Here is a 7840-nt window from a genome sequence, read left to right as displayed (position 1 = left end):
ACTATAGACTAGTATATAATTGTTCCACTCTACTGATTCATTGAACGTCTTTGTTTCTATTTTCCCTTGGTCTACATAGATAACGAGATCTAAAAACTAATCCTGATCCTTATTACAAACAGTCGTAAACACAAAAGTAAGGAGATTCTGGTTAAGATAAAGCAGAAAGGCATCCAGGGATCCCACGTCCCCTCCAAACAGGCGGGAGAGCGGCCTTCCTTGTGCTGTATACTGAAGCCAAAGTTTTGCAGCGCAAGACTCCAGCAAAGCAGTGGGGGTGTGTGTGTGTTTGTGTGGATAAGGGTGTATGTGTGTGTGTTTGTGTGGATAAGGGTGTATGTGTGTGTGTTTGTGTGGATAAGGGTGTATGTGTGTGTGTTTGTGTGGATAAGGGTGTATGTGTGTGTGTTTGTGTGGATAAGGGTGTATGTGTGTGAGGGTGTATGTGTGTGAGGGTGTATGTGGGTGGTGGTGGTGGGGTGGTGGGGTGGGGGTGGTGGGGGGGTGGGGGGGGGTGAGGGGGGTGGTGGTGTGGGTGGTGGTGGGAGTGGTGTTGGGGGGGTGGGGGGGGGTGAGGGGGGTGGTGGTGGTGTGGTGGTGGTGGTGGTGGGGGGGGGTGGGGGGGTGGGGGGGGGTGAGGGGGGTGGTGGTGGTGGTGGTGGTGGTGGTGGTGGTGGTGGTGGTGGTGGTGGTGGTGGTGGTGGTGGTGTGGTGGTGGTGTGGTGGTGTGGTGGTGTGTGATCCCTGCGATGCGCGCGCACTCTCCAAACAATTGGCGCTTTTTTTTTTTGTTTGTGGTAAAGTGCTCTCCTTCCCTCGCGCACAGCCGCCGCGCTCCCGCCGGCAGCACGCGCTAACCCCCCCCCCCCCCCGGGGAGCCCAGGTATAGCAGACGCAGAGCCTGTGGGGGGTAAAAGATGTACGCGCGCTCCCGCCGGCAGCACGCGCCCCCTGAGACACGCCCCCCCGGGGAGCCCAGGTATAGCAGACGCAGAACCTGTGGGAGGTAAAAGATGTACGCGCGCCCCCGCCGGCAGCACGCGTCCGCTGAGACACGCCCCCCGCAGGACGCGCGCCCCCGGGGAGACCCGCTATAGCCGGCGCGGAGCCTGCGGGGGGGGGGGGGGGGGGGGGGGGGTAAAAGATGTACGCGCGCACCCGCCGGCAGCACGCGCCCGCTGAGACACGCCCCCCGCAGGACGCGCGCCCCCGGGAGACCCGCTACAGCAGGCGCAGAGCCTGCGCGGGGGGAGGGGGACAAGATGTACGCGCGCACCCGCCGGCAGCACGCGCCCGCTGAGACACGCCCCCCGCAGGACGCGCGCCCCCGGGAGACCCGCTATAGCAGGCGCAGAGCCTGCGCGGGGGGAGGGGGACAAGATGTACTCGCGCCGGGTCACCGAGAGGCGGCTGGGGGCGCGCACGGTGCTCCTCCCCGGCTCCCAGAGCGCGCGCGGTGACAGGTTACCGTGCAAAGAATCCGGGAGAGGCGAGGCTGCCAGTGCGGCTCCGAGCCCCGAGTATGAAACTCCTTTCACATACCGAGCCCCCTCCTCCTCTCACATATACCACACCTCAAATATACCATGCCTCCTCCTCTCTCATATACCGCGCCTCCTCATATACCGTGCCTCCTCCTCTCACATATACCGCACCTCCTCATATACCGTGCCTCCTCCTCTCATATACCGCACCTCCTCATATACCGCACCTCCTCATATACCGCGCCTCCTCATATACCGTGCCTCCTCCTCTCACATATACCGCACCTCCTCATATACCGTGCCTCCTCCTCTCATATACCGCACCTCCTCATATACCGTGCCTCCTCTCATATACCGTGCCTCCTCCTCTCATATACCGCGCCTCCTCATATACCGTGCCTCCTCCTCTCACATATACCGCACCTCCTCATATACCGTGCCTCCTCCTCTCATATACCGCACCTCCTCATATACCGCACCTCCTCATATACCGTGCCTCCTCATATACCGTGCCTCCTCCTCTCATATACCGCACCTCCTCATATACCGTGCCTCCTCTCATATACCGCACCTCCTCACATACCGTGCCTCCTCTCACATATACCTCCTCTCATATACCGCACCTCCTCTCATACTGTGCCTTCTCACATATACTGCGCCTCCTCCTCACATATACTGCACCTCTTCATCACATATACCACACCTCCCATATACTGCACCTCCTCCTCACATATACTGCACCTCCTCCTCACATATACACGCCTCCTCATATACCGCACCTCCTCTCATATACCGCACCTCCTCTCATACTGTGCCTTCTCACATATACCGCACCTCCTCCTCACATATACTGCACCTCCTCCCATATACCACGCCTCCTCTCATATACCGTGCTGCCTCATATACTGCACCTTATCTCCTCATCACATATACCACACCTCCCATATACTGCGCCTCCTCACATATACTGCACCTCCTCCTCACATATACACGCCTCCTCATATACCGCACCTCCTCTCATATACCGCACCTCCTCTCATACCGTGCCTTCTCACATATACCGCGCCTCCTCCTCACATATACTGCACCTCCTCCCATATACCACGCCTCCTCTCATATACCGTGCTGCCTCATATACTGCACCTTATCTCCTCATCACATATACCACACCTCCCATATACTGCGCCTCCTCACATATACTGCACCGCCTCCTCACATATACCACGCCTCCTCACATATACCACGCCTCCTCACATATACCACGCCTTCTCACATATACCGCACCTCCTCACATATTCCGCGCCTCCTCACATATACCACGCCTCCTCACATATACCGTGCCTCCTCACATATACCGCACCTCTTCACATACCGCGCCTCCTCACATACCGCGCCTCCTCACATATACCACACCTCCTCACATATACTGTGCCTCCTTACATATACCGTGCCACCTCGTATATACTGCACCTTGTTTCCTCACATATACCGTGCCGCCTCCTCACATATACCGTGCCTCCTACCATATACCGTGCCTCCTCCCAATACTGCACCTCCTCACATTTACCGCACCTCCTCCTCACATATACCGTGCCTCTTCCCATATACCGTGCCTCCTCCCAATACTGCACCTCCTCACATATACCGCACCTCCTCCTCACATATACCGCACCTCCTCACATATACCGCGCCTTCTCACATATACCGCGCCTCATATATACTGCGCCTCCACAAATATACCGCGCTGCCTCCTCACATATACCGCGCTGCCTCCTCACATATACCGCCCCTCCTCTTCACATATACCGCCCCTCCTCTTCACATATACCGTGCTGCCTCCTCACATATACCGTGCCTCCTCCTCACATATACCGCGCCTCCTCCTCACACATACCACGCCTCCTCACATGTACCACGCCTCCTCACATATACCGCGCCTCCTCCTCACATATACTGCGCCTCCTTTTCACATATACCGCGCCTCCTTTTTCACATATACCGCGCCTCCTCCTCACATATACCACGCCTCCTCACATATACCATGCCTCCTCACATATACCGCCTCTCCTCACATATACTGCGCCTCCTCACATATTCCGCGCCTCCTCACATATACCGCGCCTCCTCACATATACCGCGCCTCCTCACATATACTGCGCCTCCTCACATATACCGCGCCTCCTCACATATTCCGCGCCTCCTCACATATACTGTGCCTCCTCCTCACATATACCGTGCCACCTCGTATATACTGCACCTTGTCTCCTCACATATACCGTGCCGCCTCCTCCCATATACCATGCCTCTTCCCATATACCGTGCCTTCTCCCATATACCGTGCCTCTTCCCAATACTGCACCTCCTCCTCACATATACCACACCTCCTCCTAACATATACCACACCTCCTCACATATACCGCACCTCCTCACATATACCGCACCTTCTCTCGTATACCGCGCCACCTCCTCACATACTGCACCTTGTCTCCTCACATATACCGCGCCTCCTCCTCATATATACCGCGCCTCCTCCTCACATACCGCGCCTCCTCCTCACATATACGTGCCTCCTCCTCACACATACCGCGCCTCCTCCTTACGAATACCGCGCTTCTTCCTCACATATCACACCTCACATATACCGCACCTCCTCACATATACCGCGCCTCCACTCATATACCGCACCGCCTTCTCACATATACTGCAGCTTGTCGCCCCCTCCCATATACCGTGCCTTCCATATACCATGCCTCCTCCTCCCATATACTGCGCCCCATCACATATACTGTGCCTCCAACTCGCATATACCGCGCCTCCTCCTCACATATACCGCGCCTTCTCACATATACCGTGCCTCCCATATACCGCGCCGCCTCATCACATACCGCCCCTCCTCCTCACATATACCGCCCCTCCTCCTCACATATACCGCCCCTCCTCCTCACATATACCGCCCCTCCTCCTCACATATACCGCCCCCCCTCCTCACATATACCGCCCCTCCTCCTCACATATACGTGCCTCCTCCTCACACATACCGCGCCTCCTCCTTACGAATACCGCGCTTCTTCCTCACATATCACACCTCCTCACATATACCGCACCTCCTCACATATACCGCGCCTCCACTCATATACCGCACCGCCTTCTCACATATACTGCAGCTTGTCGCCTCCTCCCATATACCGTGCCTTCCATATACCATGCCTCCTCCTCCCATATACTGCGCCCCATCACATATACTGTGCCTCCAACTCGCATATACCGCGCCTCCTCCTCACATATACCGCGCCTTCTCACATATACCGTGCCTCCCATATACCGCGCCGCCTCATCACATACCGCCCCTCCTCCTCACATATACCGCCCCTCCTCCTCACATATACCGCCCCTCCTCCTCACATATACCGCCCCTCCTCCTCACATATACCGCCCCCCCTCCTCACATATACCGCCCCTCCTCCTCACATATACTGTGCCTCCTCATTGTATATATGCCACCTTGTTTTTAGCAAGATATTCAGATGTTCTCATTGTCACCGTCTCAACTGCTTTTCTTAGCATGGAAAAAAAGTGCAAAATTAAAAGCTTTGTCAAAAATCCGAGAGAACAGCGAGATAAGCGCGTTGGATGAAAATGCTTCAGATGGAAAAACAAGGTGAGTGTAATGTGCTCAGAAGTGGAAGCGCTGATTTGTGAAGTGAAACTTCTGTGGTGGCACCTACAGAGATTTTATGGGAAAAGTCTCGTTTATGTATCGAAAAAGCGTAACGGAAGTTACTTCATGGCCTGGTGATGGCCGTGCATGCGCAGAAGGGGCGGCCGGACTCCGGCGCATGTGCGGAAGGGTCCGCCGGACAGACCTTTCACCCAATCTCATATTGACCCCTGTGGGTGTAATCTGCTCCCAATTACATGAATGTGTGTTGTGGTGCACCTGCTGGCTTACGGGACTCCTGAGTCTCCCGTTTGATGTTATGGGGAATATCACCATGACAGGCGTGTGCTGTGAGTCCTACTCACATTTGCTATAGCGCCTCCACCCCATCAGGATCCCTACGGTAGCAGGGAGGAGTATCGGACGGGGAACTCCTTGGTGCATCTTCCTGTAGAATAACTCCAGACTCACACAGGAAGGATATCTTGAACAAGGGCATCTTTAATGTAATCTCCTCTGGCAGACTGCCCATCACAGCGGTTGTACTTAGCCGCACATTTCCATGAGGTACTCCATGCAGAAGGTTCCTCCTCTCTCTTAATTGAGTTGATCTTCCACCTCTCCCCTAAGGGAGATCACCAGCTGTGCCAGGTCCCTGGACACAGTGTGTAGTACTCTGACCAGCAGAGCTTAACCTTGAACTTCACACTTCTTAACTTGAACAAGACAGCACCTAGACTTGTACTTGGACTTCATCTGGACTGACTAACTTTAGGCAGTGCTGTGTAATATATAGACTCCAGAAAAAACACACCTCTGTGTCACTAACAGTGGACACAAAGCATGCTGTCACTTCCTTTGTTACATATGACACTTCAACCAGGGTTTGAGGGCAAACCACCATAATAACTACTGGCAACCCTGCCTTCTTACCAGGATTACTGCCAGCATGAGAGAGATCTGTACACCAATTTTACACATGGCAACAATTGTATGTGGGGTTGCATGGGAAGTAGACAGCTTTAGACGCTCTAGAACCCAATTACGACTTGCCTCAGTCACAATAACGTCTCACACGGCCTGCTGACGTACTATACTGGCTGAGCTATAAAGACTGTGCTCCTATGCAGTATAGGTTGAAGCTGTAGCCTGCTTGCCCAAGTGAAGAGCTGAAACATCTTTTGGTCATGTGGTGGGCATGTGGGATCACAGCATATTGAATAGCTTCCTATGTCACTGGCACTATAAAAACACCATGTTGTCGATTTGCACCAGCGCTCCCCTAGCGGTTTAGATATTTTCTAAGTTATCTGCAACTGATTCCTTGACTTTTTCGCCAAGGAATCCCTCCATCTCCTCAGAACAAAATGAATAAAAAGTGGCATCAAGCTTTATTTTTTTTGTTCTGTAAATGAAATACGTCTTTGTAACAGACTGGCATATAAACTTTTCCTTTCACGTTAACACCTGTTTACTCAGAGAACATGCAGAGAATGTATTTTTGGAAGCCGTGGAGGACGGCAGATCTGTTTGCCACGAACGCCGAGCACAGGAAAAAGTGAGTCATTTTTGCTACTACTCTGCTTTCTGAGAACATTTTCCCTGAATAAAACTATTTCTATTGTAGGTCTGATTTCAAATAAAATACATTTTTAGTATGAGCAGAAATCTTGTCTACTTTGCACATATTATACTGGTTTAACCTGAATCAGCAATTCGCACCCCTATGGAAAAAGGGGTAACTCCCTAAGTGTTGATTTTAGCCTTGGGACCCCTGCTGAAGCATATCTTTAATAGAGTCTGCAGTAAACCACCAAATATCTGTGAGATTGAGGAAGCTAAAATACTTTTGCAAATGGAGAAGGCGTCAAAACTGGGTCATGTTTGCATAATGGGGGATTTTAATTATCCAGACAGACTGGGGCAATGAGATTAGCGTTACAGCAAAAGGAAACAGGTTTTTGGGGGTGCTTAAAGACAATTATATGACCCAAATTATTGAGGAACCAACCAGGAGAGGGGCAGTTCTGGATTGGGTCTCATCTACTATATATTTTTGAAAGCACTGTATGTCTGCGTCCCAAGGGCCAATCGCATAGCACCTTTGGCCTGTCACTCCGGCTCAGGCATGCCCGCCCCCGCACACCTCTCATTGGCCTGAGGCGGAGTGACGGGCCACACACACACACACACACACACACACTCCGCCCCCCCCCCCCCATCACGTGCGCCGCCCTGCACTGGCTCCGGCTGGGAAGCGCGGCTCTCCTACCCCAGCCGCTCCCTTACCTCCCCGGCGCTACCTCCCCCTAAGGTAAGTCACTGCGCGTCCCGCCTCAGCTTATGGCGCCAGTAACTCTCCGCGCAGCCTCGCGCCTCAGGCCCACACAGGGCGCTTCCTGCCGCCGCCTGCACGAGCCTCACTCAGCCGGACGGCACATCGGGGGACCAAGCGGGAGCCACGGGGGGGGGGACGAGTCACAGGGAACGGGGGGCGAGCCGCGAGTCACAGGGAACGGGGTTGGGGGGGCGAGTCACGGGGGGGGCACCAGCCGAACCAGCAGGGAGACGGACGCACGGAGGGGGGGGGACATGCACATACATAAATGATGACAATACATATACCCACTGCTCTCCACCCCCCCCACTCCCCTTTCCCCCCCCACTCCCCTTTCCCCCCCACTCCCCTTTCTCCCCC

The 7840-nt window shown here is 54.1% G+C and overlaps 1 long non-coding RNA gene across 1 annotated transcript; it reads left to right on the top strand.

Moving 5' to 3' along the window:
* Positions 1-1188: 1188 nt before the first annotated feature.
* LOC142476617 (uncharacterized) lies at positions 1189-6702 on the top strand. The gene is made up of 3 exons (XR_012791850.1): positions 1189-1520; positions 5046-5142; positions 6622-6702. It is a non-coding gene; the product is annotated as an uncharacterized LOC142476617 (long non-coding RNA).
* The last annotated feature ends 1138 nt before the right edge of the window (positions 6703-7840 follow it).

Source organism: Ascaphus truei, unplaced genomic scaffold (genome assembly GCF_040206685.1).
Source record: "Ascaphus truei isolate aAscTru1 unplaced genomic scaffold, aAscTru1.hap1 HAP1_SCAFFOLD_1617, whole genome shotgun sequence".
NCBI classification, from domain to species: domain Eukaryota; kingdom Metazoa; phylum Chordata; class Amphibia; order Anura; family Ascaphidae; genus Ascaphus; species Ascaphus truei.
The sequence above is the reverse complement of the archived record's forward strand: the minus strand, read 5'-3'. Positions and strand labels throughout refer to the sequence as shown.